General features: G+C 40.9%; 1 protein-coding gene and 1 long non-coding RNA gene across 7 annotated transcripts in view; both read right to left on the bottom strand.

Moving 5' to 3' along the window:
• The window catches only part of cadm1a (cell adhesion molecule 1a), a 1,471,967-nt gene that overhangs the window by 350,274 nt on the left and 1,095,688 nt on the right, over window positions 1-26,005 (bottom strand). The gene's annotated exons all lie outside the window — the stretch shown is intronic.
• Window positions 522-20,294, bottom strand: LOC117516933. The gene is made up of 3 exons (XR_004562580.1): window positions 20,284-20,294; window positions 14,534-14,546; window positions 522-633 (listed from the first exon to the last, which is right to left on the bottom strand). It is a non-coding gene; the product is annotated as an uncharacterized LOC117516933 (long non-coding RNA).

The raw sequence follows: 26,005 nt of genomic DNA, 5'->3' as shown, positions 1-26,005 counted from the left end.
GAAGATTACACTGAAATAAATCGTTATCTAGTTATCTAGATCAATCTAACTACGCAGATTAAACAGCTAACAGATACAGCAAAACACCGCTGTGCTCCGGAACAGGAAGTGATACAATACCACAGTGAGAGCCAACCACCAGTAGAGGCCAGTCACTGAAGGTCCACATTCTGGATGCTCACCTTGACAACTTCAAGGACAACATGGGGGTATACTCAGAAGACATGGAGAGCACTTCCACCAAGACATAATGGACTTTGAAAACAGATATCAGGGATCTTATGATGAAAACATGATGGGGGACTACATTTGGGGTCTGATAAGGAAAAGTGATTTATTGCACAAATGATTTATTCGCAAATCAAGGAAAACTGTTCATTTTTAACTTTGTAAAATTGTTTTCAAATGTTTGAAAATAAACCTTGCTGCATTTATATTCCGTATTTTAGTTTTATTGTGAAAAAGTCAGAAAACTGTCAAAATAGGTCTTTTGAGGGGATAAAATTGCTGTGCAGCCCAAAAGCCAAAGTTTGACATGAAAATTTGGGCTTTTTCTATTGTTCTGCAATAAATGTAGTTGGAAAAAGACACTTATTTGCCAGGAACAAAAATCATGTTACACAGTAAAGTAGGCTGTGCTAATAAAATATTGAACATGTGTAAATAAAAACATGTACCCCCTGAGTGATAAAACAAGCCTAATGCAACCTAATGCAATATTTTCATAACTGGAATTCAGTACAATCAAGCATTTGGGAGGGTCTTAATATAAACAGGAATGAGCAATTTAACTCTCATATGTATACAGTCCAAGTTGACCCTAGAGGTATATTTTTGAAAATATTTCTCAACCATTAAGCTTATTCAGCAGACGTTTTATAATTGTTACCTGTTGTCTTCAATTTCAGTTATTTTCATCATATTTGAGGAAATACTGTGAGCTCCATATTTTTTTCTTATAGGGTCTGTGTGGACCCCAATTTGATGGTACCTTGTCAGACTCTATAGCTAAAATTTGTGATTGAGTCTATTTTCATTAGTCAGAGCAGTTTTTATTTGTGGTGGGCAGATCGATCCAAATATTGATACCATCACTGGTATTGATATTGATTAATACCAGTGTAATAAATCAATATTTTATTTTCAGTTTCTCTCCTGTATGCACTGCTGCATTTATAAAAGAAGTACATTGAAGGGAGAAATTTTGATTTATTTTTGTATTGTACTGTGTATTTTGAACATACTTTATGGCCCCTTCACACATAGTGCGAATTTGGTTGAATTGCGCATGAAGTGTGCATGAAGCAGGAATCATATGCATACGTGTAAAATAGTAGCTGCTTCCAACACCTCGTACAGCTGATGCTACAACTATTTGTACACACCAGTGGCTGAAAGACAAAATGTGTGCTGTGAAAGCCCATCGAACCCTCTCGTGGCTGGTGTTTGCCAAATTCCAGCTGACACGCATGGACATCTAACACCGCTAGCATGGCACTTGTGTCCATTCGCACTATTAGCACAACAGTCAGCAGACAATCACTGTTTAGTTGGATGTGAAATTTGTGTAAGTGCCCCACAAATGTGACACATGTGGTGCATGTGTCTCGCACATGTGCGCGTGTCGTGCCCCCCATGCCCCTGCTCCCCCAAACACATGGCATACCGTGTTTTGAAGGACATGAACTTACAACATTCCTCCATGAGGCACGTGTCTCTGCATGCTGTCCTCACATCAGAATATATTAAACATCTTTCACCTTTGCGAAAGATGTTTTATATATTTCCGGACACAGTGGCCAGACACAGTGCACCTCGTTCATGTTCTTGTTGATTTCAGGCATTTTTCCTCACCGATTACAGGCCAGCGATGGTATCTCAGTGGTAAAGTTTCTGGCTGGCAATCAGAGCTTTTGGAAAGTGTAGGTTTGAATCCCGTGGCTGGCATACATATATATATATAATTTTCACAGCAGCTGCACAATGTGGTTACACATCGCGCAGCCACTCACACAGTATTCCCACGTGCACAAACCGTTGCAGCGGCATCGTGCACACCTACCTATCAGCGCAATGTTTTTGTGGTTCGCTCGTATGAGCTGTTCGGCCGTGAGTCTCCCTGAATTGTACTTATTTTACTATGTGTGAAGTGGCCCTTATATTTGAAATTCTTCTTGTTCTGTAACATTTGTTGTGGAGTGATTTTGTACATTTTGTTTAAGAAAAAAATTCAGAAAAGTAGTGCAGTGAAGGAAAAAACTAAAATTACTTAATTTTAATTTATTCCCGAATCATTTTGTGGGGCCCCGCAACAAACTGGCATCCTGTCCAGTGTGCACCCTGCCTCACGCCCTATGACTCTTGGAATAGCCTCCAGCACTCCATGACCTGATCATGGATAAGTGGTTGAAGGTGAGTGTGTGTGTTTGTGTGAGTGTGTGTGTGTGTTGTGTGTGTGTGTGTGTGGGTGTGTGTGTGTGTGTGTGTGTGTGTGTGTGTGTGTGTGTGTGTGTGTGAGATAGATCATTTTTGTGCATTTTGTTCATTTAAGAAAAAAATCCAGACATGACAATGTATGGAGAAATTGTGTTGTTCTGTTCTTATGTTTCTGAACAAACATTTATTATGATAATGAAGCATTTTCTAATTGCCTATAAATGTTGCCCAAATGCTGCCCTGGTGTTAAGTAATTAATAACCCAAAGGAAAAATCATAAAAAAAACAGTTAAAGGTCATGAAAATTAATTCAGATTTATCAATTTGATGATGCATCCACCTTAATTATAAAAAAAAAAAAAAAAAAAAAAATCAGTGTCTGCAATATGTCCCTGTATTTACTTGGCATTGGATCGATACCAAATCTTGAAGTATCGCAAACCACTAGTTTTCATTCATGATCTGATATTTATTAGAGCAAATGGTGGGTGCAGTGGCAAGTGTTGAAATTTAGCATTAGAAATTCCTATTTGAAAATGAAGAAAAAATTCTCAGTATTCTTTCAAAATAAAATGTGGTTTATTAGTGAGATAACCAACTGCATTTTGGTCAGAATAGTTGCAAAGTGACCATATTTAGTTATATCACATATATCTTTAGTAATGGCCTAAACATGCTAACAATATTAAAAAAAAACAAGAAGTAGTGGTGGGGTCTGTACACCTGGGGTCCACAAAAGAAAATCTCCACTTTTATCCTCACCCTCCAACAGCATGTTAAAGGTTCAGCTGATGGCTCCACTCACAACAGACTCATGCTGTTGTTTCATAAAGGACTAAGAATGAATCCAATTACATTATTTGACCAGTATCCTGGATGATCACCTGTTCCTGTTTTAATTATTCTGACACGAGTACAAAGTGCATCAGTGCAACACAAACAGTGCCCCCCCCCCCATCATGATGAGGCAAACAAAAAGGCAAACAGAAGCTGCAGATATGAATATGACCTTTTATTGCTGTGGTGGTAATATTCCAAACCACACGTTTATCTGAAGCCGCACTTACACAGATGGATTTTTGCAGGTTGGATGGAAGCAACAGCATTCCCTGGGTTTTGGATATTGCAATTACTGAATGGGAGCCACACAGGTGGCTGAACTGTTAAAAAAAAGTAGGAAATAAATTCATTATGGATCAAGACAAATGCTTTGATTTGAAAAGTAACAAGTAGTCACACAGTGAGAAAAAAGAAATCTTGTATATCCTGGACAAGTGCTGTTCCCATAAATGATCCACTCATGTACTTTAACACTTTGCATGCACATGCATTCCTTTCCTGTCTCTTCTGCGTCTACCATCTAAATGGCAACATGCCAGATGCTGGCACACACTTATGACCTATAGGGAATGGCTTTTGACAATCTGATTTATTTATTTGTTCATTTCATGCTGTGGCCAAAACATGCCCAACGTGACTAAAGTCAACCACTCTGCACCTTGTACCTGACTCTGTGTTCACTATGTGATGTCTGTTTAGCAAAGGAGAGTTGGACATGCTCAATACATTTGTGCTATTTTGACCATGAGCTATAGTTTAGGAAGATAGGGACCAAGTGTTTTATTATGACTCCAGTAGAAAAAGAAAATCAAAACAAACACCAACTAAGGCTTGAAAACATGTCAAGATGTGTGACTGTTGCAATAAATAAATAAATAAATAAATAAAACATAGCTCAAAGTCAAACTGTATCCATGAGAGAAGAGGTTAGGACTTACTATGGTGCTTGCTCCCCACTGCCATAGTTGTCCATATTGACGACTGCTGTGACCCCACAGATGATGAAGGGCACTCCACCACTGACTAAATAAAATCTGTAAGGTGAAATAAGGGAAAAAAAAACACAGAGTAGAGTACAGAAATAAAATAATCAGTTTTACAACATATGATGCCATGTCTTATGTTCAGCTTACATCCACAGGACGAAGTAAAAAATGGTACATTACAGAGCAAAAGTATTTGACACAGAAGACATCATATGAATTAAAAACTATTATTAAACTATTAGATTTATGCACTGCGTGCAGCTCTTCACTGCCCCTGCATACCTTGGCTTTTTCCAGTGAAACCACATGTTTTAAAACAAGTCTATTTTGCATTCGGGGAAGTACAGTTACTTTATATTCATTTGTTATTGTATCTTCTAGCTACAGTTTTCATCATGGTCTCCAGTGTGGTGATGGATCGCACCCCTCATCCTGCTGAAACACTGTGCAAATTGTGTGATCATTGGTGCATTCTACCCTTATATTTCAGCAATTCAATTCACTTCATTTATATAGTGCCACATCACAATAAAGCTGACTAAGGCACTTCACATAGGTACGATCTAACCTTACCAACTCCCCTGTACAAGCACATAGACAATAACGGTAAAGAAAAACTCCCACTGGCATTCTTGAGAAAGAAACCTCAAGCAAACCAGGCTGACAGGATGACCCCTGCTTGGGCCATTATAAAGTGACAAGCAGTTAACCCTCTGGGGTCCGAGGGCATTTTTTGGACAGTTCACTCGCCTGGCATAAATGTTTTATTATTGCTGTTAACAGTTCTCCCTGCATCCCACAATCAAGTTTTACATCTCTTTTTTTCAGGATAACCTGTGCTTTCATAATATATGCGTTTGTTGTGTTTTATAAGTGTAATAAAGGTTACAATCAAAAATATGAAAAAAAAAGTAAAGCGGAAATTTTCCACACATTTATTCAAAACACAGCAAACTATAATAAACAACTGTTTTGACACTTTATAAAGGTAATTTGAGCTCTTGTACAAAGACTGTACAAGTTCAAACAAAAAACACAAATGCACATTTTGAACAATATATACAAAATGGCCTATGCATTTTTTGTTTTTGTTTTTTGTCTTCATCTCAAAGCAATTTCTGTCTGCTATTACACAAAGGTTACAACACAAACTTCTACTTCTGTTGTGTTTTGGAGTGTTCTGTGCTCCTAAAGCAGCTTTCATTCACACTTTGGCCCACTTTGGCTCCTTACAATCTGAGGAGCGGCCCTCCCCCTCACTCCATTGATATGATAAACAGTGCTTTACACAGAGAAAGCAACAGAGTTATCCGGTAACACTCACATGCAAACTAATGGAGCAATGCTGATAGTTACACAGTCTTTGTTTGAGCACGTGAGATTGTCATCAGAGGCTCTCCGTCTGCTCCTGCTTTCATTGATCGCTGTGCGTAATGGCGCAGGGTGCACTGGATGTACTCATTGGAGCACCCAGGGGGCTATTCAAATGGGCCAACTAGTAACATATCACTCCTGAAACAACCTTTGGCTTTTCACATGAGGTAAATCTGCCCTACGATTGGATTTTGGAAAACCATGTGACAGTGAACCAATTCCTTTTGGACACTTACATTGCACACGTCATCACACAGCTTCTATGAGGAGTACAAAGATGGCTCATGGCTGGCTCAAACGTCCGCGGATTAACTTTTCAGCAAAAAAAAAGTAAAGCTTGGTCTTAGCCATTGTATACGACGGCGTTGGCCCCAGAGGGTTAAGTTGCATGATAGTGCAAAGTCCAATTTACAGCCAAGCTGACAGAGTCCAATAACTTGTCCCACATTCCAGTCACTGGCCAACACTTCCAGCTGTCATTGTGGAATGCGATGGTTTGGATCGGCCATCCACTGTACAAAGTTATTTGGCAACAAGAACAAATCTAAGTGCTTTCATGAAGTAAAACAAAAATATCCTGACATAAATGTATGGTGGAGACAGTTATTGTCACCCTTTGATGAATTTACAGTAAATCATCACTTTAACAGCCACTTTTCTTTAGATAGGTCAGGGGGTGGATACATCAACATTTCCAGTTCACTGAGTATGTCTTGAACATCATTTCCATCAGTGTTTAAGAAATACAAATACTATGGCACTGTACCGCATAGCCGTTTTGAGAAAGCAGTTCTCGAAAACCGAGAGATCGTGTAGGGCCCAGGTTTGAATTTTACAGTAATATCCTGACCCTGCCTTCAGATTAGTCTGCTTCTTAAATTAATTAAGTATATTGGTACCACTATTAGAAAATGGAAATAAATATTGGTCACCTGGTCAACCCCTGACACAGAGAACACCACCAGTATCAGCGTTGGTATATGGTGGTATATGGTGGTTGGTAATCGTGCATCCCGATCTGTCACAGGAGAGTAAACTCATGTCCCAAGATCAAGTTGGACCCATTCCACCACCATTTTAGCAACTGCTCTAACTGCACCATGACAAAAGCTTGCAGAATCCCATTTTTACACAACTTGAAATTCACCTTCTGGGAAGTTGCATTTTTAATGTCATAATAATACTGTACAGTGTACCAGCGGTCTGTGGCTGCTGGTGGTCATAAAACACATTACGGTAGCAACTTCAGATGCTGGGCGTACACCCCTTTGTGGGCAAACGCAAGACAAACTCTACAACAGATGGAAAAGCAAATGGTTCTTTTCTACTGCAAATTAGTGATAGCTAAGTTGAAACACTCTTTGAAACAGGTGTTTTGAACATTGTTCAGCATGAAAGAAAGATATGGTGCCAGCTGGTGAGCACTGGCATCTGCTGGACCATTTAGGTTCATATTATGATTTTCATATTTAAAGGCTAGAGTCAGTGAAGTGTATGGACATGGACTGGCCAGGCCAGTCTCACGCTTCTTGATCATGCTGCTGTCACGAAATCATGTTTATTTTCTATTTTTTCTTTTGTATTTTACTATTTCTAACTCTCTCAGTCCATAATATAATCAGAAGATTCAGAGAATCTGGAGAACTTTCTACACGTAAGCGGAAAGGCCGAAAACCAACATTGAATGACTGTGACCTTTGATCCCTCAGGTGGTACACAGACATCATTGTGTAAAGGATCTTTACACGTGGGCTCAGGAACACTTCAGAAAACCATTGTCAGTTAACATAGTTTGTCGCTACATCTACAAGTGCAAGTTAAAACTCTACCATGCAAAGCGAAAGCCATACATCAACAACATCCAGAAATGCTGCCAGAAATGGACAGACACAAAGTGTAAAAGTGTGCTATGGTCTGATGAGTCCACATTTCAAATTGTTTTTGGAAATCATGTTCATCGTGTCCTCCAGACAAAAGAAGAAAAAGACCATCCAGATTGTTATCAGTGCAAAGTTGAAAAGCCAGCATCTGTGATGGTAGGGGTGTGTGTGTTAGTGCCCATGGCATGGGAAACTTACACATCTGTGATGGCACCATCAATGCTGAAAGGTACATCCAGGTTTTGGAACAACACATGCTGCCATCCACTCAACATCTTTTTCAGGGATGCCCCTGCTTATTTTAGCAAGACAATGCCAAGCCACATTCTGCACGTGTTACAATCAATCAATTCAATCAATTTTATTTATATAGCGCCAAATCACAACAAACAGTTGCCCCAAGGCACTTTATATTGTAAGGCAAGGCCATACAATAATTACATAAAAACCCCAACGGTCAAAACGACCCCCTGTGAGGAAGCACTTGGCGACAGTGGGAAGGAAAAACTCCCTTTTAACAGGAAGAAACCTCCAGAAAAACCAGGCTCAGGGAGGGGCAGTCTTCTGCTGGGACTGGTTGGGGCTGAGGGAGAGAACCAGGAAAAAGACATGCTGTGGAGGGGAGCAGAGATCAATCACTAATGATTAAATGCAGAGTGGTGCATACAGAACAAAAGAGAAAGAAACACTCAGTGCATCATGGGAACCCCCCAGCAGTCTAAGTCTATAGCAGCATAACTAAGGGATGGTTCAGGGTCACCTGATCCAGCCCAACTATAAGCTTTAGCAAAAAGGAAGTTTTAAGCCTAATCTTAAAAGTAGAGAGGGTGTCTGTCTCCCTGATCTGAATTGGGAGCTGGTTCCACAGGAGAGGAGCCTGAAAGCTGACAACAGCGTGGCTTCATAGTAAAAGAGTGCGGGTACTAGACTGGCCTGCCTGCAGTCCAGACCTGTCGCCCATTGAAAATGTGTGGCGCATTATGAAGTGCAAAATATGACAACAGAGAGCCCCGGACTGTTAAACAACTGTGCATCAAGAAAGAATGGGAAAGAATTACACGTACAAAGCTTCAACAGTTAGTGTCCTCAGTTCCCAAACACTTACTGAGTGTTGTTAGATGTAACACAGTGGTAAACATACCACTGTCGCAGCTTTTTTGAAACATGTTGCAGGCATCCATTTCAAAATGAGAAAATATTTGCACAAAAACAATAAAGTTTATCAGTTTGAACATTAAATATCTTGTGTTTGTGGTGTATTCAATTGAATATAGGTTGAAGAGGATTTGCAAATCATTGTATTCTGTTTTTATTAACATTTTTATTAACATTATTATTAACATTTTGAAAAATAGAGGGTTCTCTTACAATCATGGCCATCTTATATTTGGGCCAATGATGTACTTGTGATTTCTAACCCTAACACTGTATTCACATGTTGGCATACAGTAAGAGAGAACCAGTGCATTGCAACACAGAAAAAATGTTTTTTATGAAGTCGGTTCTTTTCTGCCCTCCTTCATAAGCGACATGGGGATCTCAGAAGATGGTCAGTTCGAGCTGATAACGATGGGACATTGCAGTGGATGATGATTCTAGCAGCTGACAGAGGAAACAAATTGAATGTGCCACATGATTTGTCAAAGATCAACTGATTTTGCTTGACTAAGCGAAGGAGTTGTATGCAGCAGTGCTGTGAGACTCACCATTTTCTGTTTGTTTTCATAGCTTAGCAATACAATGCAGAAAAAAAGGGCCAATCCCAAGCAGCTATTCCTCTGCACTGCCCTTGTCCTTACACTGTCTCTGCACTGTCACCCACTTCCCTATACATCCATATGCTATTTCCTCTCCTTTCTTGTTCAATATCAACCTTTGTCACCATCCTAACCTTTCCACAACTCCATCTTCCTCCGTCTTCATCTACAGTTTCCTCTTCCCATCCTTTTTCCCCTCTGTCTCACTCTCTCCCAATCTTTTCTCTGTCACACAGCACCTATCCCCAAAATTCAATTACAATCAAGATGTTTGTCTGGGCTGATCAGTGAGGGGAGCTGGATGGCTGAGGGGTATGCAGTGGTGGTGGAGGGGAAAGCAGCACGAGCCTGTCACTGTTCCCAAGGGCCCCGAATCCAATAGAAAGCCATTTACACACCCGTCAGCAAGATGAGCATAATGAGAACAACTGCTGAATGTAAAAGCACCCTGCAATTTGTTACCCTCAATCTCCTTCATCCAGTGTACAAACTTATGCACATGCTTTCTGCACATCACTGTGCAGCAAAATTAAGCAGTGGATGCTTAATTAAATCCACAGTACAGCATGTGTCATCACACAAAGGTTGGTTCATACTTCTACATAACTACACAGGCACATTACTGCACTATGGTTCTGTGGGTAATTGTAGGAAACAAGAAATGAGCAAAATAGCCAATGTCCACACATTTCTGATATTTTAACAATGTTGTACAGAAACACATTGATTGAAATGTACCAATATGGCAACATATTTCTGTTATAATAGCAGTTTCAGTGAATTTTGTTGAGAAAATCCCAAGAATCTCTCACAGGCCACAGAATATGACACCCTGTGCAGAACCGGCATCACATAAACCGGACAAACATAGCTCTTACAGTGGCTTGCAAAAGTATTCAGCCCCTTGGTATTTCACACATTTTAATTTGTTTATGGCATTTCAAATACAAAAAGTAAATCAGGCTTCTCAATATAAAAATTTCTAAAATTATCTTCCTTAGACTCAAACTGAAAACAAATACTACAACTTGATATAAATTAATTAAAAATATAAAAGCCAAGATGATGGGATGCAAAAGTAATCAGCCCCTTTGGCGTAATACCTGTAAATAATCAGTTTTATTGCCAGTTTTCTTCAGACAATTCAGGAGATGGATACACGAACATTTCCAAGTCACTGAATATGTCTTGAACTTTATTTACAACAGTTATGAAGGAATACAAACATATAGCACTCTGTGGTAAATCTGTGTGGAGTAGACAGTTCTCAAAAACTTAGTGACTGTGCAAGAAGCAGAAGAGTGAGGAAAGCCACCAACCACCCAGACAACCCAGAAAAAGTTTTAGGCTTCTGTGGCTGTGATTGGAGAAATTGTGCACAGTGCAAATTCTGTGTTTTGTATCTCCAGTTATAAAGCTTCATGATGAAGTGGTGTAGATAAGGGTCTTCACTAAAACATCAAATCTAGGCTTGCATCTCAGATGTACCTTCTGGCAAATTGTAGGTGAACTTTCATATCTTTTTAAGAAAATCCTCCTCTTTGCAAGCCACTGTATATGGTTTTCTGTGTAATAAACACTGTATTACTGGATTTTGTATAACGGATTTTTGCTCACATTAATTCAATTCAATTTTTTTTTATATAGCGCCAACACAACAAACAGTTGCCCCAAGGCGCTTTATATTGTAAGGCAAGGCCATACAATAATGATGTAAAAACCCCAACGGTCAAAACGACCCCCTGTGAGCAAGCACTTGGCTACAGTGGGAAGGAAAAACTCCCTTTTAACAGGAAGAAACCTCCAGCAGAACCAGGCTCAGGGAGGGGCAGTCTTCTGCTGGGACTGGTTGGGGCTGAGGGAGAGAACCAGGAAAAAGACATGCTGTGGAGGGGAGCAGAGATCGATCACTAATGATTAAATGCAGAGTGGTGCATACAGAGCAAAAAGAGAAAGAAACACATCATGGCATGGGAACCCCCCAGCAGTCTACGTCTATAGCAGCATAACTAAGGGATGGTTCAGGGTCACCTGATCCAGCCCTAACTATAAGCTTTAGCAAAAAGGAAAGTTTTAAGCCTAATCTTAAAAGTAGAGAGGGTGTCTGTCTCCCTGATCTGAATTGGGAGCTGGTTCCACAGGAGAGGAGCCTGAAAGCTGAAGGCTCTGCCTCCCATTCTACTCTTACAAACCCTAGGAACTACAAGTAAGCCTGCAGTCTGAGAGCGAAGCGCTCTATTGGGGTGATATGGTACTACGAGGTCCCTAAGATAAGATGGGACCTGATTATTCAAAACCTTATAAGTAAGAAGAAGAATTTTAAATTCTATTCTAGAATTAACAGGAAGCCAATGAAGAGAGGCCAATATGGGTGAGATATGCTCTCTCCTTCTAGTCCCCGTCAGCACTCTAGCTGCAGCATTTTGAATTAACTGAAGGCTTTTTAGGGAACTTTTAGGACAACCTGATAATAATGAATTACAATAGTCCAGCCTAGAGGAAATAAATGCATGAATTAGTTTTTCAGCATCACTCTGAGACAAGACCTTTCTGATTTTAGAGATATTGCGTAAATGCAAAAAGCAGTCCTACATATTTGTTTAATATGCGCTTTGAATGACATATCCTGATCAAAATGACTCCAAGATTTCTCACAGTATTACTAGAGGTCAGGGTAATGCCATCCACAGTAAGGATCTGGTTAGACACCATGTTTCTAAGATTTGTGGGGCCAAGTACAATAACTTCAGTTTTATCTGAGTTTAAAAGCAGGAAATTAGAGGTCATCCATGTCTTTATGTCTGTAAGACAATCCTGCAGTTTAGCTAATTGGTGTGTGTCGTCTGGCTTCATGGATAGATAAAGCTGGGTATCATCTGCGTAACAATGAAAATTTAAGCAATACCATCTAATAATACTGCCTAAGGGAAGCATATATAAAGTGAATAAAATTGGTCCTAGCACAGAACCTTGTGGAACTCCATAATTAACTTTAGTCTGTGAAGAAGATTCCCCATTTACATGAACAAATTGTAATCTATTAGACAAATATGATTCAAACCACCGCAGCGCAGTGCCTTTAATACCTATGGCATGCTCTAATCTCTGTAATAAAATTTTATGGTCAACAGTATCAAAAGCAGCACTGAGGTCTAACAGAACAAGCATAGAGATGAGTCCACTGTCCGAGGCCATAAGAAGATCATTTGTAACCTTCACTAATGCTGTTTCTGTACTATGATGAATTCTAAAACCTGACTGAAACTCTTCAAATAGACCATTCCTCTGCAGATGATCAGTTAGCTGTTTTATAACTACCCTTTCAAGAATTTTTGAGAGAAAAGGAAGGTTGGAGATTGGCCTATAATTAGCTAAGATAGCTGGGTCAAGTGATGGCTTTTTAAGTAATGGTTTAATTACTGCCACCTTAAAAGCCTGTGGTACATAGCCAACTAACAAAGATAGATTGATCATATTTAAGATCGAAGCATTAAATAATGGTAGGGCTTCCTTGAGCAGCCTGGTAGGAATGGGGTCTAATAAACATGTTGATGGTTTGGATGAAGTAACTAATGAAAATAACTCAGACAGAACAATCGGAGAGAAAGAGTCTAACCAAATACCGGCATCACTGAAAGCAGCCAAAGATAACGATACGTCTTTGGGATGGTTATGAGTAATTTTTTCTCTAATAGTTAAAATTTTGTTAGCAAAGAAAGTCATGAACTCATTACTAGTTAAAGTTAATGGAATACTCAGCTCAATAGAGCTCTGACTCTTTGTCAGCCTGGCTACAGTGCTGAAAAGAAACCTGGGGTTGTTCTTATTTTCTTCAATTAGTGATGAGTAGAAAGATGTCCTAGCTTTACGGAGGGCTTTTTTATAGAGCAACAGACTCTTTTTCCAGGCTAAGTGAAGATCTTCTAAATGTGAACGCCATTTCCTCTCAACTTACGGGTTATCTGCTTTAAGCTACGAGTTTGAGAGTTATACCATGGAGTCAGACACTTCTGATTTAAAGCTCTCTTTTTCAGAGGAGCTACAGCATCCAAAGCTGTCTTCAATGAGGATGTAAAACTATTGACGAGATACTCTATCTCCCTTACAGAGTTTAGGTAGCTACTCTGCACTGTGTTGTTATATGGCATTAGAGAACATAAAGAAGGAATCATATCCTTAAACCTAGTTACAGCGCTTTCTGAAAGACTTCTAGTGTAATGAAACTTATTCCCTACTGCTGGGTAGTCCATCAGAGTAAATGTAAATGTTATTAAAAAATGATCAGACAGAAGGGAGTTTTCAGGGAATACTGTTAAGTCTTCTATTTCCATACATAAGTCAGAACAAGATCTAAGATATGATTAAAGTGGTGGGTGGACTCATTTACTTTTTGAGCAAAGCCAATAGAGTCTAATAATAGATTAAATGCAGTGTTGAGGCTGTCATTCTCAGCATCTGTGTGGATGTTTTGACATTAGACAAAACATCTTATCCCATCAAAACGCATTTCCATTAAAAACCCCAAGCATGTACCGATAGAGCAGTCTGTGATTGCGCAGTTGCAACAGAGGTACGAAATGAAGTTCAGCACTCACACTTGCAGATTTGAGGAAAGTGGGTACCGTATTTTCATGATTAAAAGCCTGACCATTTTTTTTTTTTCAAAGAGTGCTCAGACCCAGAGCATAAATGAGGCAGGCGATTATAGAAGGCTGGTGATTATTTAAAAAATGCTGCTTGCTGTCTGCACTGTACAGGTGCTGGACATATACAGTAGTGTTCAGAATAATAGTAGTGCTATGTGACTAAAAGATGAATCCAGGTTTTGAGTATATTTCTTATGTTACATGGGAAACAAGGTACCAGTAGATTCAGTAGATTCCACAAATCCAACAAGACCAAGCATTCATGATATGCACACTCTTAAGGCTATGAAATTGGGCTATTAGTGAAAAAAAAGTAGAAAAGGGGGTGTTCACAATAATAGTAGCATCTGCTGTTGACGCTACAAACTCAAAACTATTATGTTCAAACTGCTTTTTTAGCAATCCTGTGAATCACTAAACTAGTATTTAGTTGTATAACCACAGTTTTTCATGATTTCTTCACATCTGCATTAATTTTGTTGGTTTGGAACCAAGATTTTGCTCGTGTACTAGTGTGCTTGGGGTCATTGTCTTGTTGAAACACCCATTTCAAGGGCATGTCCTCTTCAGCATAAGGCAACATGACCTCTTCAAGTATTTTGATATATCCAAACTGATCCATGATACCTGGTATGCGATATATAGGCCCAACACCATAGTAGGAGAAACATGCCCATATCATGATGCTTGCACCATCATGCTTCACTGTCTTCACTGTGAACTGTGGCTTGAATTCAGAGTTTGGGGGTCATCTCACAAACTGTCTGTGGCCCTTGGACCCAAAAAGAACAATTTTACTCTCATCAGTCCACAAAATATTCCTCCATTTCTCTTTAGGCCAGTTGATGTGTTCTTTGGCAAATTGTAACCTCTTCTGCACATGTCTTTTATTTAACAGAGAGACTTTGCGGGGGATTCTTCCAAATAAATTAGCTTCACACAGGCGTCTTCTGTCACAGCACTTACAGGTAACTCCAGACTGTCTTTGACCATCCTGGAGCTGATCAATGGGTGAGCCTTTGCCATACTGGTTATTCTTCTATCCATTTTGATGGTTGTTTTCCATTTTCTTCCACACGTCTCTGTTTATTTGTCCATTTTAAAGCATTGGAGATCATTGTAGATGAAGAGCCTATAATTTTTTTTGCACCTGCGTATAAGTTTTCCCCTCTCCAATCAACTTTTAATCAAACTACGCTGTTCTTCTGAACAATGTCTTGAATGTCCCATTTTCCTCAGGCTTTCAAGAGAAAATCATGTTCAACAGGTGCTGGCTTCATCCTTAAATAGGGGACACCTGATTCACACCTGTTTGTTCCACAAAGTTGATGAACTCACTGACTGAATGACACACTACTATTATTGAACACCCCCTTTTCTACTTTTTTTTACTAATAGCCCTATTTAATAGCCTTAAGAGTGTGCAATGCTTGGTCTTGTTGGATTTGTGAGAATCTACTGAATGTACTGGTACCTTGTTTCCCATGTAACAATAAGAAATATACTGAAAACCTGGATTAATCTTTTTAGTCACATAGCACTACTATTATTCTGAACACTACTGTAATTAGAATATCACAAATAAGTTGATTTATTTCAGTAATTCCATTCAAAAAGTGAAACTTGTATATTTTATTCATTCATTTCACACAGACTGAAATATTTCAAGTGTTTATTTCTTAACATTTTGATGATTATAACTGACAACTAATGAAAATCCCAAATTCAGTATTTCAGAAAATTAGAATATTACGTAAATCCAATACAAAAAAAAAAAAAAAAGGATTTCTACAAATGTTGGCCAACTGAAAAGTATGAACATGAAAATTATGAGCATGTACAGCACTCAATACGCAGTTGGGGCTCATTTTGCCTGAATTGGTACAGTGGTACAGAGGAGGATTTTCTTAAAAAGAAGACTTGAAAGTTTAGCTACAAATTGCCAGAAGGTAGTACATCTGAGATGCAATCTTAGAGTTGATCTGTTTTGGTGAAAATATCCTTCTCCACTCTTCTCCACTATGAAGCTAAGGGCCCTGTCCCACTGGCATTTAGGAGGATTTGCGTATGGATTGCGTACAAAATTGGCCCATATTCCCCAAACATCCGCAATATCCGTGTAACATGCCTGTATGAGTTGGCCGTCATCTGAACACGCCCGTGATCATCCGCAGAGGCACGCATGTCCACAGCCAGGATTTTTGAGTAGCCAAACATCCGCCTTACATACTCCATACATACTTAATTCATACACAATACATACTCACTCTCTGCGCTATATATCTGCCGTTAACCGCTGATATCCGCAACTGACGGGGATTTGCGGCTTGACAGCGGACTGGGACAGTGCGTAAAACAGATACATATCGTGCCTATCATGTCCACATCACAAACTAAATAAGTTTGCGAATGCATACAGATTGGCCACGAATAAAGCATTTTTATTACATCTGCTTTGCAGCTGATTTGCGGACAATCTGTGAATGCATAACAAACACGTCACGTAAACCCAAAGTACTATATGTGGCAGAAAGCGACATACCTGCCAGTCAATGCCGGTCTGGCTGTGTAAATCCACAAAGACGTAGCTGCTGCAATCCAGGACTTTTATTTAACACCAACAAAAGGAAGAGTTGCTGTTTAGCCACAACTCACTCAAAAAGAAAAAACACAGTCTCACACCCCGAGCGGCTTCCCCCCTCCCGTTCCCCAAACTCATGAACAGTTAACCCTCGCATGACAACACTCTGTGATCAACTTGTCCAAGTCCAGCAAATGCTCCAGAGGCTGTATTATTGGTGTGAATAGTGATGCCGAAAGGAGCGAGTGCGCTTCTTTTATGACTGAAATGCAGATGCGCTGTGCACGCGTAACACGTACGTCATGCATTCATAATACACCCGTAATACTGCAGTGATAATCTCAATGTGTCAGATCAGTTTCCTCACTACATGCGTTAATAACCATGATTGTTCATCATATATTCGCTATATATTATTAATATATCCGTAATTCATACTGGGACATTTGTCATTTTTGGCCATTTTTGTTGCGGACAACAATGAACGCCCGTAATTTGTATACTCAATTCATGCGCAATTAATCCTCTCCCAGTGGGACAGGGCCCTAAGAGTGGTCATGCAAAATACAAAGCTTGCATTGTGCACAATTTTTCCAGTCACAGCCACATCAGCCTATAACTTCTTCTGGGTTGTCTGGGTGTCTTGTTGGCTTTCCTCACTCTTCTCCTTCTTGTACAGTCAGTCAGTTTTTGTGAACTGTCTACTCCATGCAGTTTACCATAGAGTGCCATACTGTTTGTATTTCTTGTAATTGATCCAAGACATTTTCAGTGGCAGCTTTTCCATCAGAAAGCCTCATCCACAACTACCACAAAAGACTCTAAGCTGTCACTGATGTTAAGAGCCCCTTCACACATACTAAGTACAAATCAGGGCGAATCACGGCGGAACAGTGTGTATGAGAGAACCACGAAAACACTGAGCCGAATGGCAGGTGTGAGCGATCCCGCTGCGATGGTTCCATGCACACAATAGTGTCATGGATGACTGTGCCTGCAACTGTCACAGTGGAAACACAATGCGAGCAGCTGGAGCATGTGTAATCACATTGTGCAGCTGCTGTGACAAAAAAGAAAAAAACACATGCCATCCACGGGATTCGAACCTGCAATTTAAAAAAGCTCTGACTTCCAGCCAGAAACTTTACCACTGCGTTACCATCAATGTCCTGTAAAAGGTGTGGAAAAATGCCTGAAATCAACAAGGAGATCAACATATTAAAAACAACAACAACAAAAAAAAAACGAAACCACACACCATAAAAAACACTGCATTTTCTTGAGTCCTTATCAAGTGGATAATACACGTATGAACTCTCTGTTCCTCTGTAGATGACCCATGGTCACAGATATACAATCATGAAATGACATGAATGAAGCAGGGCACTCTGATTATGTCTACATCTACTGGTCCAGTGTGTCCAGTTGGCCCTGCGTTCATGTCCAGCCCAACACGTGTGTCTTGTGGACGGCACGCCGCAAGACAGACACCACATCATGTGGAACAGAGCTCATGTGGGTGACATGACATTCAGATCACCCGCTGCGTGTTATGATCTGATGGTCCATATCACCTGGGCCAGCCTGTCAATGTGCATGCCGTGTGCTCGCTCGCTGCAGCCCGTTGTAACAGTGGTATATGTTTTTATGTATGTCCCCATGAGGACAGCAAGCACATACACGTGCGTCACAGTGAACACTTGTAAGGTGAACTCCGTCCAGACACGGTACATGTTCTCCAGCTGGGCCATCCAGAACCAGCAATCTCAACAGCTGCTGCTGTCGGTGTCCACACTCCTTGTCCATCCAGCACAGACACCAATGTGTCACTCTGTGTGTGTTATGCGAGCTGTCAGTGAGTCTCTGGTCAGCAGCTGACAGGCACCTCACTGTGCTGTGTGTGCACAGAACTGCCTGTCCACCCCCCATGTGATTATGTCTGTGCATACATATAAGCATTTTATGCAAGTGTGATCCCCCAGCAAGCCACATGTGCCGGGGGGGCACAAACCACACGTACGCCACATGTGTTTTTGGGGGGGAGCATGACACATGTGCGATACACATGCAGGCCATAAGTGTGTTGCTTTTTGAAAAGCCACATTCGTGGGGGCACTTAGACAAATTTCACACACAGCTCGAAAGTGATCATCTGCTGACTGTTTTTGTGTGAACAGCATGAATGGCCACATTTTCTAAGTGCTAAGTGAGCAGTGTTAGATGTTCTTGTGTGTCATCTGGAATTTGGCCGACACCTGCCTCGAGAGGGATCAAATGGGCTCTCACAGGGCACACTCTGTCTTTCAGCCACTGGTGTGCGCAAACAGTTGTAGCAACAGGTGTACCAGGCATTGGAGGCAGTAACAACACATGTACAAGGCGTTGGAGGCAGCTCCAATTTTTCACAATTTGCATGCAATTCCTCCTTCGTGCACTAGTCCACTTAAGGACATTTTAAATAAATAAATATTAAAATAATATTTCGTGACACTGGTCATTTTCTTACAAAATGGATTTTTCGAACACTCAGTGGCAAGAATGAAACATTTTTGGGCATTGTAAAAAAAAAACATTGCAAGGTATGGTATGACTGGGATCTTTAGCATAAAATGAGGAACTCTGTCACTAAACACAATCGAAAGAAATATATATATTTTTGAGGAACAAGTTCAGAAAACAGGAACTGACAACAAAATATGGAATGTTTTAAATCAGTTGACAGGTAAGAAAACAGAATCAATCTGTCCTTTCTTGAGGCTGATTGTTGGGAAAGTGTAGTGACACGGACCCACAACAGGGGGCGTAAATGAACGGACAATGGAAGGAGTCAAATTATAACACTTTACTGGTGTGAATGTCACAACCAAACACAGCAGAATCAGAATGTGCAACAGTCAATTAATAAAAGGTGTCGTGTGGGCAGGCTCGACGATAGGAGATGCCCGTCTGGAAACGAACCGGAACCACACGATTTCCACCACCACCTGAACCCGAGGAATACTGGAGCCGCCAAGTCCCGGAGTCCCCAGGTGGCCACCTTCCCGGCGTGTCGGATCTGGTACTGCTGACAGAAAGCAAAAGACAGTCAAAGGGTGGGTGTGTGAACACCCAGTAACAATGGTGGGAATGCCACCTCCACCTCACTCAGCGCGTTGCAGCGGTCTCAGCTGAAAAGGAGCGCCGTCTTGCACAGCCTCCTCAAAAACGACCGGTTCTCCTGCAAACACTCACAATAATAGATTTATCGATCTCACAAAAGGGGCTGAGAGTATTACCTCCAGATGAAGATGATATCTCAGCAGTTTGGTGGAGGTGTCTTCCTGCTTTTATACCAGATGTGTTGATTAGTGACAGCTGTCACGGATGATGGGTGACAGCTGTCACCACGGCTTGTTCCTGAGGCGGCAGCGCCCTCTCGTGCCTGAAGCCCGCACTTCAGGCAGGGCGCCTTCTGGTGGTGGGCCAGCAGTACCTCCTCTTCTGGCAGCCCACACAACACTGATAATAATTCATAAGAAAGTCTGTAGATATTGCTAATTATATTAATGATTATTTTATAAGCAAACTAGACAAATTAATAGAAAATATGCCTAATCCGAGGAATGTTAATTCCTATCTATTGATAAGAAATAAAATTATGAATAATAAAACACCATGTTTAAATTTGAAGAATTAAGTACAAATAAGGTAAAGGAATTCCTGAAATCTTGTAAAGACAAGTCCCCAGGTGTTGACGGTCCCCCCCTCCCCTGCACACCACGTGTTGAGGGGGAGCCAACACACTGGCACACCACGTGTTGGAATGAGAGTGGGGTTCCGTGACATACACGCACGCCACATGTGTTGGGGGCTCCAGTTTTTCACAAATGGCATTTGACTACTCCTTCATGCGCCATTCTGCCTCAATGCTGTTTTGTGTGAAGAGGCCCTAAAATTTAATTATTCTACCAGTGTGGGTGAAATTCTACATTTAGTATGAAACTGCCACCCAGTAGACACATTAATGTCTGCAAACAGTTGAAGAAAACTGCTATGTGACTATAGCTGCGTGCCAATAGAGCTCAATAGTGACTCACTGCCCACTTTTTTAAGGGCTCCAGTTCTGGAAGAAAGAATCCCATTAATTTTATTCGTTGACATTTCAGATAATTCTTATATAAATCATTTTAAGCTTTGAACTAAAGCAATTAGTTTTGAGATGACTCATGACCATAAAAGAAAAGATTTCATTTGGCAAAAAAAGAAAAAAGGCAAAGGTGCAAGACTGTGCACATAATAATATTTAAGCATCCCATTTGTTTTGTATATATTGCAATTTGTGTTGTGTGAAAAGTAAATATAACTTGTTATTGTACAGTGCTTCATTCCTGACTGGCAGTCACTGTTTGTGAGTCTGTAACAGCTCAGGTGACGTTCCAGCTGTGAGGTTAGCCCAAACACCTTTCTCCAACTAACATACCACATATTCTGCAGAGAATATTATGCAAATAATGAATGTTTATGAGTTAAATAGTATGAATATTTCATGAGGTGAAAGATGGAATGTTCCAGCTTTCACCGAATTAAATATTTGATCCATTGAAAGAATGAAAAAAAAAATCATTATTTGTTTAATATAATGGCTAAAATAGGTTCTTGTTATTTGATATTTTATTAATTTATAAACAACAGAAAAAGGACTTACATTTTGGTGATCCACTGGTACTTAGCAGTCCAACTATAAACTGGAGTTCAAAATTGTTCTCAGCCAACTTGGTAAAACAGTTAATCCTTGATGCCGTGTGCTGATTTCATGTACTTCCAAAAAAAAAAAAAAAAAAAAAAACTTGTTCCTCTCCAGTGAAAAATCATGTCAGAAATTTGTTCAGCTTTTCAACCTAACAGATCTTCATACCTCCAGATGGCTTACAGCATAGTGGATTTCTTTACCAGATGACCCTGAACCATCCCTTAGTTATGCTGCTATAGACGTAGACTGCTGGGGGGTTCCCATGATGCACTGTTTCTTTCTCTTTTGCTCTGTATGCACCACTCTGCATTTAATCATTAGTGATCGATCTCTGCTCCCCTCCACAGCATGTCTTTTTCCTGGTTCTCTCCCTCAGCCCAACCAGTCCCAGCAGAAGACTGCCCCTCCCTGAGCCTGGTTCTGCTGGAGGTTTCTTCCTGTTAAAAGGGAGTTTTTCCTTCCCACTGTAGCCAAGTGCTTGCTCACAGGGGGTCGTTTTGACCGTTGGGGTTTTACATAATTATTGTATGGCCTTGCTGTTAAAGATTTTATATATATATATTTTATCACTGTTAAACATTTGTACCTTTGTCTTTGTTCTGATGAAATGTTATTGAGCTGTTTTGCACCTGTCTTAACGTAACCCTGAGAATGTACTTGTTATTATTACACTGACAGCACAACCTTTGTTTCTGTAGCCACTAACGACTGGGAGTGAAGAGATGGAGGTTATTTTGACCTTATGCTGTACAAATGCTTACTGTTTTAAACAGGACACTCCAAGCTTTTGCAGAACAGATGATAAGTGCAAACAGAGGAGCCTGCAAGAACGAGATGTGCTGACCTTCAAAGATATGATTAAACAAAGGAACTGTTTTTCCACGCAGCTGCACTTATTGACGTATGTGTTTGTTTTACGGGAAGAAACTTGTCTCGCGCTCCCCCCCCCCCCTTAGGACAAGTTTCACAATGTGGGTAGGGCTTTCTCCTAATAAAAAGAGTGAGCATGCGCAACAGTCCTTAGTGCTTTCAGTGGTACTACGTGTACGGACTGTTTGCACTCCTCGCGAGCTAAATTTGACTTTCTGTCTCACTGGTGTTTTTTGACTCTGTTTGTCTTGTTAAAGGTTTAAAGAATGTTTGGAGGAGAAAATACCCAACATTGACTGGAGGCTACGTCCGGGATCTCAACAATACCGGAGGTGTCCGGCGGGGGTCGCCAAGTCCAGACGTAAATCCTTGGCCAAGGTCCGATCGATTGATCGTGTCTGCAATTGTCGACCGCCGGTGGCATCGTCTGGTTGACGAGATTTTCCCGAAGAAGACAGACAGGAAGTCGAGTCAGTGAGTAGAATTTCTTTGTAACAGTACTGAGTGAATGGTGATCAGATCACATAAACAGTTAAATTCCGCAAGCGATGATACAGAATCGTCTGTTAATGAAACACAGTTAAACTCTGTAAGGAGGTCGGACTCCTCTACGATGGCGAGGAACGCACGTAGTTAAATTCCGAAGGAGGGTGCGGACTCCTCTGTTTATATACGCGTACCAGTAGGGAATAAAAGTGTGATCACATAAACAGTTAAACTCCGTAAGCGATGGCGTGGAATCGTCTGTTAATGTAAAGCAGTTAAACTCCGCGAGGAGGGCGGACTCCTCTACGGTTGCGAGGGACGCACGTAGTTAAATTCCGGAAGGAGGGTAGGGACTCCTCTGTTTTAATACGAAGTAATACCGGTTTTGAGAATAAAAGTGTGAGAGTGTAATACTTTGGACAACGTAAGTGACAACCGTGTGAGTGGAAGCAAAGGCAAGTGATTCCGCTTCCTACGGGGAGGTGAAAGGAATCAACCACACGACGGCAAATTAATTGTCACGTCCAAAGAAAGTGAAAACTTCAGATTTAGAACACCCTAGGTGTGCCCCCGTCTGAAGTCCAAATTATAACAAGGGATAATAAAAATGGGGGGTAAGACGTCTAAAAATAAGGAAAATTTATCAACTGACGACTGGAAATTTATGGAAGCAAAAAATCCAAAAGCAACAAAGAAATTGGAGACCTGGATAAATAAACATGACTTTGACGGACGACTGAACCTGACTAGTATTCAAAAACTGAAGGAAAGGTTGGAAAAGGAACATAAAGGTGATAAAAAAAAGAAGCAGAAAATAGGGGCAGATTTAGTGGCATTTTGGGAGGAGGAAGCAGAGAACAGACGGAAGGGAGCAGAGAAGCGACGATTAGAGAAAGCAAGGAAAAAGAAAGCTGTAGGTAAGGCAGAAGAAGATGTGATAATTCAGCACAGAGAACCAGAACAACCTCAACAACCACCGTCGGCTGGATCGTCGGTGACAACAACACCTTTATATCCTCCTCTACCAGAGGATGATGATGTACCGCCACCACAGTATGATTTGGCAGTAAAACCTAAGGTAAAAAGTGAAAAACAAGAAAAGCCACAAACACGCAGTCAAACAAAAGTGCCTACAGCTCCTCCCATGGAGGAACACAGTGACCAGGAAGGCACCTATCCTTTGATAGAAGTACCAAATCCTCGTGCAGGAACTCCAGGGCACCGACCAACCATGCTTGTATATCGAACATGGAATGCTGATGATATCAAAGCAGCAGTTGACATGATACCATCACCTCATGTTGACATTGAGGGATTCATGCAAGACATAGAAAATATTAGAAAGTCGTATCACCTAGATGGAACTGAGGTCCAACAGGTATGGATGAAAGCATGTGGCCCAAAGTGGAGTCAGGTACGTGGGGACTGGAATCCTGTAGACGTGGAAAGAAAGCCACTGGAGCATGATAATCCAGTGTTGCAGACAAGAGTGGAAGCTATGATTACACGAGCAAAAGGAGTATTGGGCCCAAAGATAAATTATACTGAAATTACTAGGACAACTCAGAAAGAAGGAGAGCCATGGGCAGACTTTAGATGCAGATTTGAGAGTGTCTTTAGGGTCCATAGTGGCATATCGCCAGGAACACCGGTGTATGAACAACAATTAAAAAATGCTCTGATCCAGCATTCCAATAAGGATATAAAAGCTTGGATACAGAAACACTGGATTGGCTTGCCAACAGGCACATTAGAAGAAACACACACTCACTGTTGTCATGCCGAGGAGGTCCTGAAACAGAAAAAGCAGACAGGAAGTAATGACAAAGGAGTGTATGTGGCACAAGGGGATGATGAAATATATTACCAGCAGAGTAATATGAGACAGCAAAAACAATGGAAACGTCCCCAAAAACCATGGCAGAATAGACAAGGTAGACAACCACAACGTCAAGGACCATGGCCGCCACAGCAACCACTGAACAGACAGGGAGGATCACCCCGTGGTCCCCTGATATGTTGGAACTGTGGAAGAGAGGGACATATGTCTAGGAATTGTCCAAATCCACCCCCGAATGCGGAAAGAGCTCCACAGCGAAATACTCCTCCGCAGCCACAATATCCACAATGACTAGAATCCATAATCCATGACTCCACATCAGATAGGCAGTCTGATTGTGATATGGATCTGTGTGCCTTACTGGGAAATCCAGTACCCAAACCAGAAGTGACCTTGTTAGTAAATGGGCGGCCCGTAGTGTTTCTTTGTGATACAGGGGCATGTAGAACTACATGCAATGATAATATACCAGTCCATAAATTGAGCAGCGAAACGTTCAAAGTTCGCTCAGCAAATGGGCAAACATCAAATGTCCCTCTCACTAAACCCATAACGTTGACAGATCCATTTGGCCTGACGTACTATGTCAGTGTTGAACATGCCACAATGTCCAGTTAACCTCTTAGGACGAGACGGATTGACTGCATTGGGCTTGTCCATAATTGTGGAACAAGGGAAATTAGTTGTTGAGCGCACAGGAGGTGTTAACATGGTGAGAGAAGAAAGCGATGACCCCACATTCCACTATTACTATACATTTGACATTTCTGAAGAAGATGCTGCCGGATGGGGTAAAGATGTCGTCTTGCAAGCAACAGCCCTACTGAAACATCCTGAACAAAAGATGTCACCACCTGACCTGCATGTCACAATGTGGCATAAAGATCCTCCAGGTCCGGATGGTGACTATGAAAACAAATTGAAAGACAGTTCACCTGTGAAGCTGACAATGACAGATTTGATTCATGATGGCAACTCAACAGCTGTCATAACAGTGACAGGTGCCACTGAAGATGTTTTAAAATTGAGATTCACAGGTATGCCATTACATGTGTCACTTTGTAAACCATATTTGACAGAATGGCAAGATTTGGGACTGACAGTCATGACAGCTTTGTCAGCCACTGATTGGAGCAGAGTTGGACCACGAACGGAGTTCAGTCCATCAACTAAATTGTATAAAGTGCCAGTTAATGTCTCATTGGTGCTGACAGCCGGAACACATATTGATGTGTCCACTTCACAATCCTGAGTGTTTCAGTTGAGTCCTGGAGAAGATGATCTTCTTTCTTCAGTACCATCAGGATTGTGGACAACAGGTCCTTCAGACGTAGGACTGATTAAAAATGCACAACCTGTAGTTATAAGACCAAAAACAGAATACAGACCATGTGTAAGACAGTATCCATTGAAACCTGATGCAATTGAAGGAATCAGGCCAGTAATAGAGGATTTGTTAACAGCAGGAGTAATAGTGCCATGCCCAGATTCACCATGTAACACACCCATATTTCCTGTAAAAAAGGCTCCGCCCTCAGTGGGGTGGAGAATGATTCAAGATCTGCAGGCAGTAAATGCTG

Source organism: Thalassophryne amazonica, chromosome 9 (assembly GCF_902500255.1).
Source record: "Thalassophryne amazonica chromosome 9, fThaAma1.1, whole genome shotgun sequence".
In the NCBI taxonomy this organism is placed as follows: Eukaryota; Metazoa; Chordata; class Actinopteri; order Batrachoidiformes; family Batrachoididae; genus Thalassophryne; species Thalassophryne amazonica.
The sequence above is the reverse complement of the archived record's forward strand: the minus strand, read 5'-3'. Positions and strand labels throughout refer to the sequence as shown.